The 23388-nt window shown below is 33.0% G+C and overlaps 1 long non-coding RNA gene across 1 annotated transcript in view; it reads left to right on the top strand.

Annotated features, from left to right (window-relative positions):
* The first annotated feature begins 8338 nt into the window (after nucleotides 1-8338).
* The window catches only part of LOC107504016, a 33885-nt gene continuing 18835 nt past the window's right edge, over nucleotides 8339-23388 (top strand). Inside the window, exon 1 of the long non-coding RNA XR_001595352.2 lies at nucleotides 8339-9695. This is a non-coding gene — a long non-coding RNA (uncharacterized LOC107504016). The remainder of the gene's footprint in view (nucleotides 9696-23388) is intronic.

The following is a 23388-nucleotide window of genomic DNA, read 5'->3' on the forward strand; positions in this document are numbered from 1 at the left end:
GTACTGAGATATTTCTTTTTTTCGTTCAATCAGTGCATGTGAAGTATCTTTATTCTTTGCATAAAGTGAACGGACTTAACTTAAATAAGCACGTCAGCACCATTCTGGTGCCCTGACTTCAAGCAATTCAGTAAAAGGCATGTTATGCTAGTGAGGAAGAGTGATCTGCTTTCCAGGAGCCCTATTGGTACCCCAGCTTGGTCCAGAAGCAATGTGTTTTCATATGCACCAATCCTGGAACTCTTTGGACCATGTGCTTATCCCCACCGGTTTGATGTAGGTGTAGAGGGCTAGAAGGCACCTGGAAAGAGAGGAAAAGGTTCAGAGTCCACACATTCCCCATCTCAGGCTCCAGGTACCTGCCTGAATAGCAGAATTGCATTGCTGCCCACGTGTTCCCCATTCTACCCACTCCCATGCCCACCATGTCCCAACACTGGGAGACAGAAAATTTCCAGAAATGCATCCCAAAGCCCTACTAGGGATTCCATTTGCCATGGCCTAAGTGCTATACTGGTCCCCAAAGATGAAGATCTAACTCAAATCATCCCTGTACTATGTTTTATTCAGGACTGTTCACTTGTGACCCAGAACTATTTGAAAACAAAACTGCTTGGGTAAACTAACATTCTTAATGTAAACAGAAATCAAGTGCTTTGGTTGTGTATTTTAAAAACTGCCTCATCCTAACTTGTTTCTGTACCTATGTCTCCCCAACCTGTGTCAGGGACTGCTCTCCTCTGTCTAGGTCCTCTGCAGCCTGTATCTAAACTGTTCCTGATTGCTGCAACAGTTCATCTTTATAAACAGCACTTTCATCTTCCCAAGCTTCCCCCCCACACACACACACACTGACACTTGCAACAGTCTGAAGTTCTTTACTATTGACTTTCTCCCTGATCCCTCCAAACATTATGAAAATTTTGCTTTTCCTATGTCTGGTTCGTGATTGTCAAAATTTGACTTAATTTATACTATATCATTACAAACATATATTTAAAAGATTGGGTGATTTAATGAAATGAGCTAAGATTTCAGACTTAGGTAAACTTAATTTCTGCTTCCTGTGTGATGTGATCAACTCACTTAACCTCAGTTTATCTGTAATACACGAATACATATACTTTAGGAATTTTATATTTAGTAAATAAGAACTAAATTGACTAGTTTAGTGTCTGGCATATTGCCATTATTTTTGAGGTTAATAATCCTTAGAGTTATATGAGAGTCAGTATGAAAGTAACTTTTTTGGGAATCTAACAACATAAAAGACCAAACCCTTAGAAGAACATTTAGCTGTCACAAGGTGTTTGGAGATAAAGTAGAGAGAACAAAGCTGGCTATTTTCAGGCAAAAGACACACTTTCCATTATACCCCTTCCTCCTCTTTCTCTGAACACTAGAGAAAAAGTTGTTTTGAATCAATGAATGTGGTAGGATTAGGCTTTAAAAGAATTTCAGTTGTATCAAGAGGTCTTCCTGTTCCGGCATATTGTTACCACTGAACTGCCATGATGTCTGAAAAAATTCCACTTGTGAAGCCATTACTTTGAGCAAATCATAGTAGATGTCTACTTTAAACCCAGATGTACTGTGTGGGTGGGATAACATGTTAAATCATAATTGTAGCATTTGTCTCTTAGATGGATTTGATGTTACAGAACACAAGACAAAGCCTCTGGAAAAATAATCAAGTCAGGCTGTGATGAAGGAAAAAGAATATTTGCATGTTAATTCTTGCTGTTCATGAAAGCAAAGCTCGTTGGAAAAACTTACATAAACTCTGCAATTTGGGTTCTTCCTGAGGACCAATGATCAGAAAGATAGAGACATATTGGTTGAAAAAGGTCCTTCCTATAGATCTTGACCCTAAATAATGGGTGCTTCCCTCTGACATATTTTAGTGAGTTTCTTTTTATATATATAAAAAACTACGTGTTATTATCTGTGTAAATAATTAGGAGGGAAATTTCATCGGAGATAAGCTAGTCAATATTTACAATAAAAGTAGAACTAGTCCTTAGCACAAAAATACATACCTATATCCGATATTTTTGAGCATTTGTTGTATATCCATTTTCTTGCCAGGCCGTGGTAATTCAGAGACAAAGAATTCATGTTTTCTAACCCACAGAGTTCATCTCTCTAGTGGAGAAAACCACTACATTCAAGACAAACTAGATTGCAAATGAATTCTCTCTTCAAGATTCCAGTCAAGTGTCTCATCTATCAAGTCTTAACTAACTCAAAATCCATCTCTTGTATATCCCTTCATCCTTATATTTACCGCACTGTGTTACATGCATATATTTATATGTCTATCTCCACAACGAGGTTGTAAGAATTTTTAAAGTAAAGGATTTTAAGTTTTGTTCAACCCTGTAACTTTGATAACCAAACAGAGTTTGATTTGCAATGGGCATACAAATGTTTTATGAATGAATGAATACTATAATCATGTTACAAACTGTCTTTGAATAGAGTATAAAAAGGCAAAGTATTAATAATTCTAGCAGAGAGGAAGGCATCATTGAGGAAATGACCTTTGATTTGGATTTGAAGGATGAGATAAATTATGCTAGTATACAATCAGACAAAGCTCAACAGATTTCTAGGCTGATTCTAAATGCATTCAGCTAAATTGCTTTGAGGGTCCAAACACAACCTAAAGACAGCTTGTCAAAATAGTCTAGAAATTGCTTAGGGAAACATGTTGAAGCTCAAAGCAGCAAAAGTATTTATTTTTCAAGGAATGTAAGCAAGAATTTATAGAGGAAAAAAACTAAGAGAATTTATTGCAATGAACTTTTCAATAAACACCACACACCACACTGTTGCTGAGCCATTTCCCTGGATTTCAGGACACAGAATTTGCATGAGGATGTGATGCGACTAATCCTTTAATAGCACACTGAAGGTGAGCTGACAGGTCTGCAGCAGTGTGTCATATGGTTGACAGGATTTGTCACACTTTGGGTTCTCCTCACATGGTACTTGCCATTGGTTCTTAAATTTCTCTCCCTTCTTGCCTAGAGAGGGCAAATCATCCTTCTAATATTTTCCAAGATACTTCCATGTTGAGAGGCAAATGATTCATGAGAAAATCTTGCCTAGAAATAGGAAAGAGAGATGTCAGGACATTATTATAGCCAATTTGACTTGGAGTAGTCCAAAAAACAAACCTTGATCTCCTGTGAAATAAGGTAAAATAGAAGATTTAATGGTAATTTTGTGATTTGTGACCACAGAGATGACCACTCATGGTGTATATCTTGAGAAGTAGCAAGTCAAAGGTCTCTGAGAATTAGCTCATGAAAGGAAACTAAGAAAATCATAAATTTAATTGTGTTAAAATATTGCTTTGTTTTTCTCTGTTTAAAGAAAGTAAGATTTATTCCAGTGGTTAGTAGACTTGAGTACATTTTTATTTGTTTTTCTAAATGTACTGCATTTTTAAGAGTTACATTAGCTAAGCCATGGAAAAAGCACCCATCATTAGAATTTTTTGGGTCCACATGAAGAGACTATAATTTCACTATTTTATATGTTTACAAGACTACATCTGAATGATTTGTTTCCAAGTTACACTTACAATGCCTCAGAAGAATCAAAGATCAAATGGATTGTGCTAGAACTGAGGTGTGCCTGAATATCAAGGCATATCAAGACAGCTAGAGTAGTTAATGATAGTAAACTTAGAGAAAAAATGACTATAAACATCATGATAATAGCTAAAAAATTGTCATGTAGTAGATGAAGTAAATCTTCTGTTTTGCTCCAGAGGAACTAGCTATGGAGAAAAAATGGGAGATATAGGATAATATTTTCTTTCATTTCAAACTCTAAGGACCATGTGTGAAGATTCCTAATCAATACCATGATAAATTATCAACAGTATCAACAGTTGTATATATACAGAGGCTGAGGATGATCCATCAGGGATGCTGTAAGAGATTTAGGCATTAGATGGAAATTTGAATCAACTGACCTTGCAATCCCTTTATAACTATAAAATTGGCCAACCAGATAATTAGATGGATTACTAAACCATAATAATAAATATGGTATGGAATCAGACAGAAACAGACTATAGTCTAGTAGAATAGATGATCTCAGACAGAAACAATGTATAGAACCTTAATTTACAATAAAGAGACCCTCAGATCAAAGATTAAAGATAAAATGTTTATTATATAGTGTTACTAATCTATTTCATTATATGGAGGAACAAGATTGGATCACTATCAGCACATTAAAAAAAGATGATTCCAAAAGAATTTGATACAAGGTGTTCAAGGTAACACCAAAAAAATTTTAGTAGGAAATGTTGGAAATATCTTCATGATAAGTGAGGATTTCTTAAAATTTCAAAAGCACAAACTATGAAGCAAAAACTTGTTTAATTTGATCACATAAAATTAAGACTTTATGTTCAAAATGGACTCCAAACAAACTTAGTATATATATAAAATGGAATGAGAAAAGATATTAGAAGTCTACACATGGTAGAACAAAATAAACCTAGAATTCTTGACATCAACAAATCAGTCCCAAATGAAAATCATTAGTAAACAGAGAGTTACAAATGTAAAGGCAATGAGATACCATATTATATCTATTAAATGGCCAAAAAATTTAAAGATAATACAAAGTGTTGGCATAGATATGAGCCAACATCTGTGTCTGCTGAAAAGGTACATTATAATACTCATTCTGAAGAGATTCTGTCATTTCTTAATAAAATGAAATTATATATGCCTTACGATCTAGGAATTCTACTCCTTGGTATATAACTCTAAGAAATTATTGCACGAGTCATTAGAGATATATACATTGGTGTTAATTGCAGTAATATTTACAGTAATAAGAATTTTGAGGCACTTTTGGGTGTGGTACTACACATTTTATCTGTTATTAACGCATATCCTTTACTCAGATCTCCTAGTAAGGTGTAGTAATTCATTTTCCCTTCTCCCATGGCAGGTCTCAAGTTTTTGCCTTGTAACATATAGGTTTTGTTAAAGAGTTTCTCCAGCTTATTATGTACATACATATATGGAAGAACAGCAAAAGAGAATTATCTCTGACTTTTTCACATTTTGATACAGTTTTCAACTATGTACTAAAATATTTCAATCATTTTTAAAGGTTTCATTTTTAATGGAAGAAAAGTTTAATTTGAAGATAATATGAAACTGTTATAATAGCTTATTAAATACAAAGGATAAAGAAACTAGTGAAGCTTTAAAATGGTAATTAAAAGAGCTGATGTGTGTCTAATGCATTTATTCAGCGTCTTCGAGCAATAAGTTAAGACGATGTTAAAAATTTTATCTATATATTCAAGTCAATATGATTGCTAAAATTTCTGTCCCCACCAGCTTTGCTGTTATTGCATTTGAGTCACCAAAAGTAGTAAAGGATGCCCTCAGAATATAGGTACGTGCACTTTACCTGGTGCAACCCAATCTGCCTCCTTACAGAGAAGTGCACAGAGGCTGTGTCACTATCATAGAACTGAGGAGCAAGGGAGGTTAGATGAGGCTTCCCAATCGAGGTGCAATTAGAAGTGACAGAAATTATCTAATAGTTCTCCATGGATAGAAGATTTATTCTGTTTCCAGGTGCTTTCAAGTTTACAAAAACATTTACACGTATAGTTAATCACTGCCTTGCAAATAGATGCCTGTGAGATAAGTAGGGTAGTATTACCTTGATTATAAAGAGGAATAAACTGGATCTACAAAGACATTTTTATAAATATGCCAAAGGCCACATAGTTTTTATGCTCAGGTGTGATTTCAACATGAGTTTTCTAATTCCAAGTCAGAATCGCTTCCTGAAACATGATGTGAAACTTCCATCATACCATAAACAGCTTCTTCAAGTTATTTCCCAGTTTGAATCAGAAGTTACATTTCCCTAATGCTGGTCAGAAAAAGGGGGTTGGGGTGGGAGTCTGATGGAATCACAGAATATTTTGGTACAATGTATGATCTGACATAATAGTTTCAAGCTGGATTGATGTTAATTTTGTTGTGTTTTATGAGTATGCTCAATAACCCATGTAGAAGAATAAAAATGTGTTTTAAATAAAATATAAAATAATTCAATGATGTTGGTAGACAAATTAATACATATGCTACTTTATACTTTATATGATTCTATTGGACAAGAGTGCAAAAACAGAAAAAAATCACAAAAGCCTAAATAATTACATGTAAAATGTGTGGAAATTTATAAATACTGTGCTGGATTCCTCTACAACTCAAGATAGTGTTTTGTATATCATAGCTTTATTGACCTCCCCCCCCCAAAAAAAAATACAGTGTCATTATAATATGAATCCATAGGATGTAAATTTGTTTATAGAGAGGGAATTCTAGTTCTCTGAGAAAGAAGAAACTCAACAATTTCTAGAGTAGGAATAGAATCTCAGAAATCCATCTTCAGAAAAACTTACTACATACTCTCCATAATTTATAATTAATTTGGCTATTGCCTCCTTTTGGTAACTGCAAATAGCCCAAAATATGTGTGTTTGAGGAGGTGGGGTAAAGGTGGAAACTAGTTCATAGAATATTCACAACTTGGTATCAGTAATTTTCAAATTATAAATGGTGACCCACAACAGAGTCTCCATGAACAATTTTTTAAAAATAAAACAATGGAATGGAATGGAAAACTAATAGAAAATGTAATAGTAATTGCAAATAGCACGGGTAAAATCTAATTTATAAAATGTTTGTTTCAGTTGCTTCATGTGTGTGTTTATATTTAGAAAGTAATGTATATTTCTTATTGTTCTTAAAATTTTTAAGCCAATGTATGCAGTAAACTTCATGCTGACAGCCATTGACTCAGCATAAGAAATGCTGAAGGAGGGGAAGGAAGAAGAAACTGCGGGAGCAGAAGCCTTTGGAGTTGGTGTCTTTTGAAAGCCAAAGGGACCATGGAAAAAACTAAAGTTCAAAAAAATTTGCTATAACATAAGAGACCAGGCACTGGTGTGTCTGGACCTGTTAAGAATGCCACTTAGCTCAGTTTCCCTCAATTTAACCAATTTTCTACAGTTTAGACCAAGAATCTGCAAACCATAGACTGTTTTTATATTTTATATATCTTACAAGCTAAAAGTACTTTTTACATTTTTAAATGGTTGAAGAAATCAAAAGAAGAATGCTTTCTGACATTTGAAAATTACATGAAGTGAAATTCAATATCCACCAACATACTTGCACAGTTACATGCATTCATTTACATTATTGCCTATGACTTCTTTGCCCTACAATGGTAGAGTTAAATTGTTGTGTTGGACACTGTATGGTTAGTAAAGATTAAAATATTTACTATCTGGCTTTTAGAAAAAAAGGTGCTAATCCTTGGTCTAGGTTTCTCCTTGTGGATCACAAAGTACAGGAGCCAACTCACCCAGGCTCATAAGAGCAGATTAAGAGCATCTTCTCCCAACTCCACATTCGATGACATTACTATTATAGGCTGAAATCAACCACAGTAGGAAGATTTACACCATTGAAATCAATAGCTGTACAAATTACAGCCTTTTTTTTTCCTCCTGAGAACCAGTTGTTAAACATTTACCGACATACCACTGCATTAAGCAATACTGGACCCATTTAAGAGGTGTGTAAATTTAAGTGGGTAACAATCTAAGTAGAACATAGTTTTCCATTAATTAAACTCAACCACTCATACTATACAAGATTGCTTTTGGAATGAAACAGGATGAGGTAGGTGTACCCTTTATTAAAAAAAAAAAAAAAGGGCAGGAAAAATCTCTGTATTTTTCTCTCAATTTTGCTGTGAACCTTAATTGCTCTAAAAAACATAAAGTCTTAATTAAAAAAAACAAACAAAAACAACAATAAAACACTGAAGTGTAATCCACTATTAATATTATTTTTGTATCTCTATATTCTACTTCCAATGTGGAAAGAAAAAAAAAAAAAGAAGAAGAAGAAGGAAAAGCTCGGTCGGTACTGGGAGATTCATGGTCTTCCAAACAGCATGGCCTGAAAATTTGAGAAGCTGAAGTTTGATCTCTAGACTTCACACAGAACAGCTGATGTTAAATTTTACCATAATTACACCCTTGGAATTTTTTCTCAACATTATAATTTTATGTTAGACTTTGTTCACTTAAAGACTTCTTTTTAATACAGAAAAGAATTGTTAAGGATCTTTTTACTCAGGAGATTTATGACAAAATATTTGGCCATGGTTCTTTGATACAAAAAGGAAAAAGAAAGAAAAGAAAATGCCATCAGTAGAGAGATGTACACAAACATGTTTTTAACTTTTGTACTTCTTATTAAGTTCTGAACAAATGTCTGCTCTGTCATATTCCCCTTAGAATTTTAAGTATCTGCAGGAACCAATAATTTCATTGGATAATTTATGTGATTCAAATCTCTAAACTTAATGTGTTTTCTTTCCATTGCCAAAATTAAAACTATTACCTACTCTTGAATATATCTAATATATAAAGAATTGTGCTTTTATCGTGTAATGCGACATGGTGGAAATATGCAGTTTGGAGTTATACACAAATGAGAATCTTGGCCTTACCTTTTACGTTCCTCAATTTCTTCGTTTCTAGAACAGAATATTATCCAGTCAGCAAGGGAGGAAGCTGGATTTCCACACCACTTCCTATGTCTCTAAGGCACTTGAGTTGGCAGAAGTCTGAGTGGCCTGGGCTGAAACCATTTCTCTGTCACACAATTACTGAATTATTTTGGAAAAATCTTTTCACTCACTGAACCACTGTTTCTGCATGCCTGCAAGAGGACAACGATGGTATGTTCCTTGAAGTATTCCTATTGAAACTAAGTAAGATTGAACAGTAATGCAATGTTAAATATTTAATAAATAATAACTATTTATTTTCAACTGATCCAGGCCATTTCTAGTCTCTTCATATTTAATTCTTTTGGTTCTTATAGTTTTTATATTCATTAGATCTTAAGCACTATTCTTGAGAATTTGACTGTTGTCTTCTTTCAGATTTTAAAATATAATAGTAAACCACAAACTATCCAATATTTTATGATTATCAGAGTCTCCTTTTTTAAAAAAAAATTCATTTCCCCACTATTTGATCTTTCCAGTTGATTATCATCACTCCGGAAGTAAAAACAAAATAAAACAAAACAGACACTATCTAGATATCTCTCTACATTAGGATTCAATGGATAATTATTTAGAATAATTTGAATCTAAGCAAAAGAATGAGAAAAATAACTATAAAATGGCCAACATATAGTTAAAGAAGAATTCTTCCTCAGTCTAGTCAAGTGATTTCTTTCAGAATTTGAAATTTTGTTCAAGATGTAGCACAATAAAAAATAGTCACTTTCCAGTCCACATATGTTTGTAAAGGGTTTTGTAAGCACAATTAGATCTAGAAAGTCACAACTTCATCTTGCTTAGGAGAAAAATAACACAAAACTTTTGACAGAGAACTTTCTTCAGGTTGGTCTCCAAAATCAAGTTGACTCCTTGAATAACTGTCTTTGGCAGAGTTTATAGAAGATCAAAACAATTTGCAAAACAGGAAGGATTATGCACTCCACACAACATGTTGAATATAGCATTGAGCACTATCGTCAGAGGAGGTAGTCCTTAATGCAGCCTGGAACATGCTGGCCCATAACCTGTAGGGACTGGAAAAGGTAATGTTCAAGCTTGCTTTATGGGATGCATTCCTTTAGTGATGAGATCAGATCAAGACATTTGTAAAAGTAGATTAGAATTCTCAGGGGATTTTAAGTTCAGGAATAATAGAGAACTAAAATGTATACTTTCAAGATTTAAGGTTGTTTTTAAATACTAAAACTAGCATTTTTATTTTATTGTGTATGTATTACCAAATCATTATTTAGAAGCAGATTTTAACATTGTCTAAATAACTTAAATGTTTTAGCTATATCTCTGTAATTTAGTAACTTTATCATGATTTCTGGAGAAATACTGACTGGATAGCAAGATATTATTTCTCTTAAAGCATAACTCCATTAACTTTTTGAGTGATTTAATATAAGTTATTATGTAAATGCAGAACTCATAATTTGGTTTATTATAAATCTATGCTAAAAATAAAAAAAAATCTCTACAAAATTTAACTGATGTAGTTAAACGGTAATATTATCTAATATTTTCTCAGTTTTAATGCCCTAAAAATCACCGGTTTATACTCCAAATCATAAAAATGTTGGTGATTTTTCTATTCTCCATTTGCTATTAAATGTTAAGTATATATTATTGTTATCTAACATCTCAATGTATAGTCCCTCATTAAATTTATAATGTTTAAAAAAAAATTGGAATGAGCTTGAAGAATTGAGATCAATGGAAAATTAAAGTCTAGGAGCATTTTTTAAGATGCTATTTATTTCACAAATTGAGTTTCATTTGAAAACTAAAGTAAATCTAACCCTCATGATCACATAAAGTTTTGTTTTATTGTGATTCTTCCCACCACATCATAAAATATTTTCATGAAAAATAGGTCTGTCATAATTATTATGGCCCTAATTCAGGGCCTGAGATGTTTCTGGTTTATGTCTGATATCCTAGTATAATCATTAATGGCATCCGATTCTCTTTCAGACTTTTCTTGTGTTAGAAGATAAATTGTATTGTCACCCTGACCATAATTCAACATAAGACAGTAGTTATATTTTACTTATAAATAATATACTGTGTCAGAAAAAAAGAAGAGTTTATAATAGCTCAAAACTATCAATATCTTAATTTCAGTAAAACTTAATCTTTAACAATTTGTGAGATTAGTTCATTAGGCATATTCAAAAATACATCTCACTCTTAGTATTTATTAGGTAAAATGTTTAATCAATTTTAGGTCAAGTCTGAAACTAGAAAGGTAGGTAGTGAATTCAGAGCCAAATTTGGTTGACTAAAATAAAGGTGACAATTACCTCTTTTTCTAACAGTAAAACTAGTCAGTCGTTCAACAAAAGTATGACTAGTGCAACTGCATACCATGTCCTTCTTTTATAGGGGCATCAGCTCCACTCTCCTGCTGAATCACCTTTAATTCAAGGTTATCTTCGTAATTCGATTTCCCCCCTATGGCAAGATTACTCTTACCAAGAGCATCAGTCCCTTCCCCTGGTACCAAAAGGATACTTTTGATATATATCAATGACTGAAACCTTGCTACTAAGAATTATAAAGTGCTATGGCTGACAAATTAAAGTTGAAGTCTAATTACTGCAATTTGTTGTAAGTGCATTAAATTATTATAAAAGGAGCTATATTGAAATCTCCAAGTACCAAATCTTCTTTTTATATCTAAAGAATAAATTGCTGCTTTTTTCTATCATGCCTTAGGGGTATATTTTATTGTGTATAAATCTATCAAAAAGGATTAGAAAATGAAAGTTAACTTTCTATTTTTCAATCTTTAAACTTTAACCAATATTAGGCCACAATCATGCCAGCTGAGATGGTAGTATTTCAGCCTAATATTTCAATGATTTAATTTGCTGAATCTTCATCCAATCTTTCTATGCTAACAATCATCTTCATTTTTTCCTAATCTGAATTTGAAGAAAAGGAGTCTGTAAAGAAGTTTTTTTAATCCTCGATAGTGACAGTGTGACAGGCATTTACTTCAAACATGTTCATAGCACAGATTCAGATTTGGAAAATTCTCTCTGTATTAAAAATAGGAAGAAAAACTTGACATAATAAAGAAACTGGATGTATACTTCTCTTTTCCTTACCTCAGACCTCAATCCTCTGCTTTCGTATGAATTATAAATAGAATATTTGACCTGATTATCATTATTTCCTCAATCTTTAAGTTGAAACTTATATAATCCATGGAGAGACAGTAGCCTCTTAATATTATTAAGTGAAATGAGTACATCATGATTTTAATAAGAAACTAACAGAATAACATTGTAATCTTTTTACGATTGAGCAAAATTGTAAATTAAAATTGTTTTTGTTTGCTACTCCTCCATCCAAGTAAAACCACAAAAGCTCCATTTCCCTTGTACTTTCAAGGTTAGAATTGCTGGAGCACATGGCATCAGATCAATTAGAATCTCTCATTTTATTTCCTCCCATGTCTGCCTTCTCCCATCTTTGCACAGATTCTAAACCATGGGTTACTTGACTATCTCTCCCTCTATGAAGGCTATGCTAGGACTCCATAGTCCTATATAGGAAATATCTATGCCCTTAAAGCATAGAACCTATAGTTCGCCATCCCATTTAAATTATAAGAGCACAAAAATTAGAACTGTTAAAATGAACATGTCCAAAGACAATTCTTTCCTAAAAAATCTTGATCAAGTAATTTATTAAATGAAAAGTTTACATTAGGGCTTATTTAAATTTTCTGAAATATGTTCTACCACATATTGTGTGTGTGTGTGTGTGCGTGTGTGTGTGTGTGTGTGTGACATATTCAGTCTCCTAAAAAATAAATTTGTTTCTTTTAAAAAATCATCCCTGGTTATTGGAGCAAACTAAAATTTCTTCTTTTTTTTTTTAATTTTTATGTAAACCATAGATTTTTTGCCTCTAAAGTTCTCAAAAGTAATGTTTTTCAAAAACAATGTATGATAGTATTTATTAAATTATGACCAATTTCCACCATTAACATGTTTTACTGATCCTTTTTCTGCATTTAAATGACCAGATTATTAAGAATATGAAATACAAGAAAACGAAATACTCAAGACCAATTTGAACTAATATAAAGAAATTTCAACTATTCACTCAAGCTTAAAAATATCTATACGATTTTGTTGGGTTCAGTTCCTAATGAGATCTTCAAGCTCACTCTCTTAACTATATTCTAATAACTTTGAATGACATTTTCACAGACCCTGTTGCCTTAGTGTTTTATATCAATTAGCATCGCCGTCTTCTCATTTACTTTATTTATGAATTTATGAGCATACTGGCTTTGTGTGTATTACATCTCACATTACAAAATGAATTTTGAATAACTTTTAAAATTTTCATTCTTCTTTAATTAAATTATCTTTATCAAAAGCAGCATGAATTTGTGTGGATTCCACCGGCATGCAGAAGTTAACACGCAGAGTTTTTAAAGTAATACTCATGGTAATTATTTAGTACTCAAACTTTTTAGCAATTTCTTTATATAATTTTTTTACTTTTATTAAACTAATTTTCTTATAGCCAAAAACAAATGGCAAATATTAAATCAGAAGGTTTATAAATTAATATTCTTTTCTAAAGTTATACCTAAAAATAAGTCATTAAGCTTGGAATAAGTATTGAAGCTGTATTAATTATATTGTTAGAAGGTTAATATTGAAGCCAATATTAGGGACAAAAAATTAAAAATAAATAAAAGGAGGAGAAATACATGAAGCATAAATATAAATATAAGTATAAATAAGTATAAATATAAATATAAGTATAAATAACAGAAAATAGAGACTAAGATTAGCAGGAGAGATACAGGAGACATATTACTATTTCTTGAAATCCATGCTATTTTAATTGTATAATTTACAAACTTATATATCAAATTGTGTTTTGCCAATATACTATTTATTTATATGTCTCTGCATAATTAATCAAACATTTATTAAACACCACTTGTATGTCAGGCACTTTGGTGGGTACTGGACAAGCAAAGAGAAGCCAACAATCTAATGAGGTAGAAACCTAGGTAAACAAGTGCCTCCATTCTTTACAGTAGAAATAGTACCTGTCTAATGTTTAATGATTCTTCAGATTTTGGCCTAATGGTCACTCTGTCTAGAAACTCTTCCTGATCAATAATTCCTCCCTACAACTATATTAAGGGCCGCTACTAGGCATGTCCTTAAACCTCTGGTTTTCTTTTGTATCACTTACCATACATTTTTGTAAATAATATTTAAGATTTTAAATCTGACTCTTTGATTCTAAACTTTTGGAGGGCAGATACAAAGCTGTCTTTCTCACATTTATATCCTTTGTGTCTAGCACGGTGCTTGGCATATGGTATATGTCTAATATATATTGGTTGAAAAGGGAAGAGGGAGTAGAGGGGAGAGACAGAGGAAAGAGAAATGAGAAAGGAAAAAGAAGAAGAGAGGAAGGGAGGAAAAAGGAGGAAGGGAGGAAAGGAGAGGGGGATTAATTTAACATGGGAAAACTCTTAAGTTCAGTTTTGGACGGAATTCTTGATTTCTCCTCATATAAGTCTAATAATAGTTGAAAGATCAGAAGAAACTAAAATTCAGAAAAAACTATCATTCACCTCAAATTTAATATATTTGGATGAGGGCTAGAGACACACAGCAATATGAGATCTAATTCTACTTTCAATCTATAACAAAATACTAGCCGGTGCTATATTCCTTTGAAAAGTTTGGGGAAAAAAAAGGATCACTAAATCATAGCTAAAGATGTCAATCATTATTAGTCAAATATTTACCTGAGCAGCCCAAGAAGCAGGAAGATTTCAAAATGTTTTCTACTTAAGGAAACTATGCAATATATTTAGAAACATCCAGAGTCATTTTTTATATAACATACCCAATGTTAGAATTTAAAAGAAAATATCCCTGAATCGGTAGAAAAAGATTTATGAATTTCATAGTGCAAAGGTTATTTAAAATTAAGACAGCAAATTTATTTTTTTCTTTTCTACTTTTTTATCTTTGCGGCTGTATTTTCAAAGTTTTCTATAGTGAACATGTATTATATGTATATTTAGAGAAAATAAAGATGACTGTTAATAAAAACAAAAAATATAGAACTGAACTGATCATCAAATCACATAGCAAAGTGTCATCGTGAGTTTTCATATTCAAATATACACATATTTATATAGTACCTACTAATTATCTTTACCAAGAATGACATAGCATGTATTGAATTATGTCCTACTTAAAATAGATTAACATTATTTAATTTTTTCTAAGTTGATTGGATATAGAACTGTCACACCGTTAGTCTATTTGCATTATTTTATTTGTATTAAGTTATGTATTTGAGTGTCATCCCTTTGTGAATTAGCTGTTTAAAATATGTTTGCAAATCAAAACTAATATATCACCTTTATTCAGCAATACTTAAGCCATCATATGTAAAAATTGAAATATTAATTTAATATAAAGGAGAGAGGTTTTGATACCAACTTGACAAATTAATATATAAATGAACTATTTGGATTACATTTACATGCCGAATTTTTAATCATTAGTCTATGCTCAAACTATGTCATCATTCTGTATTCAGCAACCAAAGTTGGGAAAATTAAAATGTGAAATTAACAAGTTACAACCTTTGCCAGGAAACCTGTTACATTTACTATAAGATAGAATAACAATTCGTGGTGCTAAAAAAATTTGCTTTCAAGTTCTAATATGCTTCTTTCGAAGTAGCATTATTGCAGTTGTAGCAATAAATGGTTCAAAGTTCACCTGACACGTTCAGAGTTCACCAAATTCTTTGCATTTCCAATCTGACCCACAACATGTTATTGGGCTATAATGACTGTGGATTACAATGAAGTCAGGATGATTCTGGAAAGGCAAAACCTCTCTTATTAATAATGTGGCAGTTGAACATTAAAGTACTCCCACTATGCTGGTTTGTGATGTCATTAAAATGTTAAAAGTACATTACTATACAACTGCAGGGTTACATTTGGCCAAAAGTGTGTTTTAAGTACTAAAGAGAAACAGGAATAAAGACTACCATGGCATTCATGCAAGTAAAAAGGTATAATGCATGTTATCAGGCTAAAATGATAACATGTTTGTGTGTATGTGTGGTATATGTCATACGCAGTGTAATGTGCTGACTTCATGTATATCTCGTGTGTGTGCTAGGACACATATGTATGTTCATGTATGTGCCCATATGTGTGTGTACACGTGAGTGTGAAGGTGGCACCCAGATTTCACTGCTCACAGTTGAAGGTGCTAATGACATGTATAATGGGTGTGAAGTCAGGGGATGAATATTTTATTTTCTGAGAACAAAGCAGGAAGTGGCAATACCTAAGTGTCCAACACTATCAGTAAACCCTGCAAAGTCTGGACTAGGTTGTAGCACAGCGTAAATTCCTTTCATAGAAATTATATATTTAAACCAAAAATTGATTTTGAGGTGTCTGTATTAGATTCCCACTGATGGTTACAAATTACCACACACACCTTCACTGTCTTAAAACCACACGCATTTGTTATCTCACAGTTGCTGAACATCAGGAGTCCAGGAGCAGCTAAGAGTCCTCGCTCAGTGTCTCACAATGCTACATTCAGTGTCAGCCAGGTTGCTTTTGTAACAGTAAGTTTTATTAGGGAAGAATTTCTTTCCAAGCTTAACCAGTTTGTTGGCACAATTTATCTTCTTACCATTGTAAGGCTGAGGAACACGTTTTATAACTGGCTATTGGCTAGGATAATGCTCAGTTTATAGAAGCCACCCAAAATTGCATGCCATGTGGCCTTCTCTCCAAAGACAATTCACAATATGACTGCTTTTTCAAGAGCAGCAGGAGAATCTCTTTCTAACCTCAGGAAAATCCCAGTTATTAATTTAAGGGCTTTTATCTGATTAATTAGGCCCACCAAAGATAACCTTTCTTTTAGTTAACTAAAAATCAACTGATTTGGGACTTTACATCTGCTAATTCCATTTACCTTTGCCGTATAAGGCAGCCTAATCATAGGAGTGACATCCCATCATATTCACAGTTCCCGCCAACACTCCAAAGTGGGATTATACAAGTGTGCACATGAGTGGACAAGAGTTTTTGAGAGCCATCTTAGAATTCTGCCTGCTACAGTGTCAAACCTACTTTAATATCCTACAAAATTTACCTCTATCCAATTCCCGCCTCCAATTACCAAGACTATAATTTGTGTAGAATATATTCGACCATTTGATCTCCTTCTAACTCTCTCACTTTTATCTGAAGCCTCCATTATCCATTCCATTGCTTATTGCTTCATTCTTTGATTTTCCTTCTGTGCCAGCACCCTCAAGACTGACAAACTATTACACAGAACTTCTGGATTTGGTTTGGTTCTTGCCCCAAACCCACTCACTGCCCCTGCACACTATATCTTACAGAAGCAGTATGGAAAAAAGAGTGAATTTTTCTCCCACAGACAGATGAGTTTAAACCTTGATTATTCCATTTTTTATAAGACCTTGGACAAGTGATTTCACTTTATTGAGTCTCTCAGTCTCCTTTTCTGTTGAAAGAAATCATTTACTTTCAGTAGAGCTAGGAAAAACTATATACTCCATACATAAACACCTAGGCCAATACTTGGCAGACAGAAAATGTTTAAGAAAAGGAAATCTCAATTTTCTCTGTTCTATATTGCTGATGCTTTGCATGATGATAATTTCTATTACAAATAACATTTTATGTTCTGGATAATATGCTAAGTACATTCTTTTTACAATTATCTTTTAATGTTGTATTGGCTTTTGTGACTGCTATATCAAATTATTATAGACTAGTTGACTTAAAACAGAAATTTGTACTCTCACAGTTCTGGAGGCTGAAAAGTCCAAAGTGAACTTGTCAGTAGGGTTACACTCTCTCCAAATGTTTAGGGGGAGTAGCCATTCCTTATTTCTTTCTGCTTATGATAGCTCTAGATATTCCTTGGCTTGTGGTCACATCACTCCAATTTCTCCACTGTAAATAGCCTGCTCTTCTGTGTGCCTCTCCTTTTTGTGCCTCTTGTAAAGATACTGTCATTAGATTTAGAGCCCATCCAGGTAATTCAGGGGATCTTATCTCAAGATTCTTAAGTTAATTGCATCTGCAAAGACTTTTTTTTCCTAAATAAGGTATCATTCACAGGTTCTAGGGATTAGGACAAGGATATATATATATATTTTTTTTTTTTGAGGGGGGGCATCGTTCAGCCTGCTATCAGTCACAATATACTTAAATTTTAGGTATTAATGTTATTTCAATTCATAGAAGAAGGAATATCTCAGACACGTGTAAGGACTTTTCTCAAGATCACATGAACAATTAGTAGTATGGGGGTGAGCAGGTACTACACACATACCCCAAGCCTGTGCCCTGAGCCTGTGCTGAACTAGTCCTCAAGCTCTTGGGAAATCTTATCTTGAGGATATATCTATCAGCAAAAGAAGAAAATTTTCGTCTTTTTTCCTTATATGAGCTTAACCTGACTTTCTGAAACTGTCAAAATCATTTCTTCTAGAGAAAATTAACCTGAGAGTAGGAGTGAGAGTTAAATTGCTTTAAATGTGATGATGTCAAAATGAAGGTCAAGTAGATGCCTATCTTGGTTCTTTAATTAGAAGATCTGAGAGTTCTGTACTAAGATTTTAAAAGCAGAGTGAAGCACTTCACCTTTGTGCTATGATCTTTGATGCTTTGTTGCTGACCCATGTCACCACAAATTACAGTGATCAGAGACAATTTAGAAAAGAAAGTAAAAAAGAATTATCAAGAAGCACATTGTCTTCCTCATTTCCCTACCATTCCATTTTTGTCTTGCCTTTCTAACTAACTTGGACTTCTCTCACCTGTATGCTGTTTGGTGATTATGATGAGCGATTAATGTATCTTATTTTATACATATATTTTCTAATCAGAACAAATTTCCTTTCCCATTAGACTCTTGTCAGATCATCTAATAAGAATCTTCTCCACCCAGCAACTAGAAGTCACTTTTACATGTTTGCGCTTAACATATATTTTAATAATAATTACATAAATAAATATACGAGAAACCACAGACTCTAATGGGAAAGTCTTAGGCTAGGACCTATAAAAATCTGTGTTGTAGTTTCACTTCTGCACTGATTAATTGTGTGACCTTAGCGGAAGGCCAGAATGACTTCTGTGCGCTTTCCTTATTTGCAAAGCTGAGATAATTGCTATTTCCTGACTTGGAGCAAAGTATAAAAAATTTATAAAATAAATGTCAAAATGCTTAAGAAGCAAGGAAGTGTGTGGTCTAACTTTAAACAAAAGATAAAATAAGGAACAATTGAAATAACAAAATTTAAGATCCATAAAAACATTTGGAACTTTCTTTCAGTCATTTTCCTACAGTTATCATGGTCTATTTTAAGCTTTGGCATTGGGATAGATGATCAAGATTTCAGAAGGATTTTAATGTTGTTAAGGAAATACAAATTTGATTCCACTGAAAACACTTCATTCTGTAATGGTGATTCTGCAAATAGCAAAAGTGCCTTCAGAAACTTATTCTAGCCTTCTGTTCTCCTTAGCCCTTAATTTCCAGATGTGTTACAACACTTACTCTATGTGAAAGCTCATCAGCCAGCTCTAGGGAGCTTTAATTCTCATACACTCGCTTCAACAGATAAGTGGTTAGATAGTAACCAAGTGCGTAGGCCTTTCCAAGAGAAGGTAAAAATGTTTGTAGTGAAAACCCAAGGCAGTTAGTTGAAAGTATTTAAACCCAAATGATTAGTGGAGTTGTCCAGGCACCAAAGGGACTTCTGTTGAGTGGATAGGAAAAAGATTGGCCTGCTGTTCTCCACAGATAGTTTGCACTTAAAACGTAAAGTAATTACTTGTTTTAAGTTGGATCCCCATGGTGCCTTTCCTTTTCAGAGCGCAGCAGGAGGGCGAACATAATTGGCATGGTTAGTAAGGTTGAATGTCTATAGTTGTCGCAAGTCTTTCTTCGCAGTTGAAAATAAACATTTTTTTTTGAAATTTTTGGTTTTAATATGTTGCTATACTTCTCTATATTCAGTTCCTATTCTCATTATTGAGCAGGAAGATGGTACCTATCCCCATCTTCAACAAGTAGCCTCAAATCTTCAAAAAATAGGGTATCTGTTATCTGAGATTAACTGCATGTTCACCTGGGAAAACTCCCAAACTGAAATGCTTTTTTTTTTTTTTTGTATGTTTGTATATATGTTTATTTCTGATGTGATTTTATACTCAGACAAGATTATATATTATTTTTATAGTTTTGCTTTACTCTAGAACATATTTGTGTGCTTATATACAGTCCCATAGGGTCTCTCTATTTCCTAATTAACTAAACCTTTGGGTTAGACTCATCTACCATGAATAATTGATAACAGAATAGATCCTGCTTTCAACTGATATAATAAAGGTAGATAAATATAAAAGATTATCTTGAAAGACAAAGTCAGACTTGCTTACCGCTGAGATTCATGCCAAAATAGGGCCTGGCATGCCGTAGTATGCTCCCTATATTTGAAGATTCAATTAATGAATGTCTCTTACATTTTATTCCCTGTCATGTACAATATGGCAGCTCTGATCCTGTCCTAAGCTGTATGCCTTGAAGATATGATGATGTCCACGGAATAGGTTAGATTTAACGTTTAGGTGAGGACATTTATAAATGACCTACCAACTCCAAACTACTTTTCTATTTGCATTGCAGTTAGAGGCGTGCTGAACTAAGCAACTAAAGGTCTATAGTCTAAACCTTATTGGAATATGTGACTTATTTATCTCAGATGCAAAATGGAGATTTTAGTGTTATTTCCATCTTACAGAATAGTCAGATAAGTCAAAAGAGAGAATGTACACAGCCTTTTTGAAATTCTAAAGATGTTATAATCTCAAAGGTGAGAGATTATTTATCAGGATAAATGAGAAGCACATAAGCTGCATGAACACTTCTGGTCACTGAGGGGTGGAGGATATATATATAGGGGTGAACAAAAAATCTAAAGATTGTAGAAAGTAGCAATGTTCCAAATCAAAGTGGCTTAAGGGGAAAAAATGTGTGGGGAGGGCATTATTGCATGACAAAACTGAAATATTCAAGGATAGTTCTAGCCTAAAGGACAGCATAGCTAGATCCAGGAATTCAAATAATATTGTCAGAAAATTTTCAGTCTCCATATCTTGGCCATGCTTTAAGTTGTGTTGGCTTCATTCTCAGGAAGTCAATTTCCTCAATGCCAAAATGGTCACTGGCAGACACAGACTTATTTTCAAACAATCATAGTTTGGCTTTTTACCAATAGTTCAAGCAATAGCCTTGAGGTTGAAGTCTACCATTATAGGGACATGTTCAAAAGCATGAGTTCTAGAGATAAACTGGATTTGAATCCTAGCTCTTCTCTTTGCAATTTGTATAACCTCGGGAAAACTACTTAGCAGATCTCAACTCAGGTTTAGACTTTTCCAGTTTTCATTTATTTCCACCATGATGACTTGTACTTTCATATAAGACTTGTTATTAATAAAATAATTTCATTTCCTCAGTATATATGAAAGAAATTTTTATGTATTATAAAATAATAACAATACAGAAAATAAACCTCTGTAAGAACTCACATTAAATCTACTTAATACTTTTTCTTAATTCTTTTCATTCTGAAAAATTTCACAGGGAATTGCTTCATAGAGTAAAATTACAAATATTACAGAAAGAAAAATTAAGAAATACACCCAACAGGCAAAAGCTAAATAGTATAATGAGAAATAATGGAGGTGTAAAATTGCAGAAGAAAAATTGCAGAAGTTGAAAAAAAAGTCAATAAGATAGAGTATATACAACTGGAATAAAACAATTTATATAAGGTAGTCATAAAATATGATCCATTAGGGTTTTTCTTTCAATAGTAAAGCTAGTTTTAAAAAATCCAGTAAGTGTAGCCAACATAGAAATGCCTGGAAAGAAGAGTATCTGCCATAGAGTAATGATGGTTAAGAGTGCAAATAAACTCAAATACCCCATTAACAGGCTCACCAAGGGATAATCCTGTAGCTGCCAACAAAATGGTTTGAATTATCTGCCAGAAGAACAGATGCTGCTCTGTTAAAATTAAAAGAAAATAAAGTCTTGTGAATTAGTTTGTGACCTGTAGTATCTGTTTTCACAGGTGGAATAAAGCAATATCTATAGTTTGAATTGAGTTCTATTTGTAAAAGGATTTTTGCAAAAAAAATAATATATATATATAGTTATGTGTGTGGCTTTGTATATGTGTGTGTGAGATTTGTAATTACAAATTACAAAAAATAATAATAATTAACTATTGCCAAATAACGATACCTCATAATTGCACAGTTCTTTTATCATTTTCAGTAGAATTTTCAATTTAATACTCTAAAATAAGCTTGTTTTATTATGACTATTATTCTGACTTCATTTTAGAAATGTAAAAAATCTGGAGTTCAGAAAAGATAAGAAACCAGTGACCCCTGACTTAGAATTAATGAAGTGTCAAACTGAAATTTACTAGATTTCAATTTATTTTGGCACTTCAGAGATAAGCCTTCCACTGGAAGTTTCTTCAGCTCTATTCAGTATCTGGTAAAAAAGGCAAAATGTAGTCAGAAGATGGCTCTTTTGGGGTTATTTCTTATATCTAAGTCTGTGCATAATTGAAGTGGTTAAAAAGCCTCATTGCTAACCACTTTTATTTCATGGATATGAGAATATATGATTTATTTTAAAGAGTATTGTTTAGATTTTGATAATAATTCCATGATACCATTTTACTATGGCTACATGGATTAAAATAATAAAAAAAATAGTTGATCTTAACCAGGTATATAAATGTCCCAAATATATTTCTATTTGAAAAGGCATTCATAATTTCTTTTTATCATTCTAAATAACTGAAAAATAATTCACAATTAATAAACATATCAGGTATATATCTTCTTGGGAAATATGACAGAGAAAAAATGAAAGTTGGATCGGAGAGCATTTTATTATATTTTTAAAGATCGAAACAATTTTATTACTGGAGAGCATATTGAATGCCACAGAAATGGCAATCTCTCTTGGAGCACTTTTAAAAACATGTCAGGAATTATGGTGGTCGAATCTCCCCACTTCGATTTACTGGTTCAAGAAAATAGATGCAGGAACAGATAGATTTCAGAAACAAGTTTCATGGCTGCAAACAGAAGCTAAAAGTCACAAAAATGAGCAAACGGAGATTTAGAGAATGGCTGTGGTTACAGGTGCAAGGCCTTTAAGGAGTATACCCTATTAGGAGCACAGCAATCCATGAGCGGGCCCCAAACCCGGATGAAAGGCCAGGGATACTTAATTGGGTCACATTTGTTGAATTAGTTGCTGAGTATTGAGATATCCAAATGAGAAAAAGCCTAAGAATCAATCACTTTTTTTCCCCCCAAATAATGCTTCTATCACTCCAAACAGAATCTACAAAACATAACCCGTAAGTCAATATAAATGTAAGAAATTTGGTGTCTTTGTTACTCAGCAACAATGCAGAGACAGAAAATTTACTTCTAGTAGCAGCCCCAAATTTTTATTGAATATATAATTAAGTTCGGATGCACCCTTTCCTTGCCTCCTGCCCCCATGTGGATCTAGTGCCTTCCTACTGCTATCAGGAATGTTTGTT

Source organism: Rousettus aegyptiacus, unplaced genomic scaffold (genome assembly GCF_014176215.1).
Source record: "Rousettus aegyptiacus isolate mRouAeg1 unplaced genomic scaffold, mRouAeg1.p scaffold_m13_p_8, whole genome shotgun sequence".
NCBI lineage: Eukaryota > Metazoa > Chordata > Mammalia > Chiroptera > Pteropodidae > Rousettus > Rousettus aegyptiacus.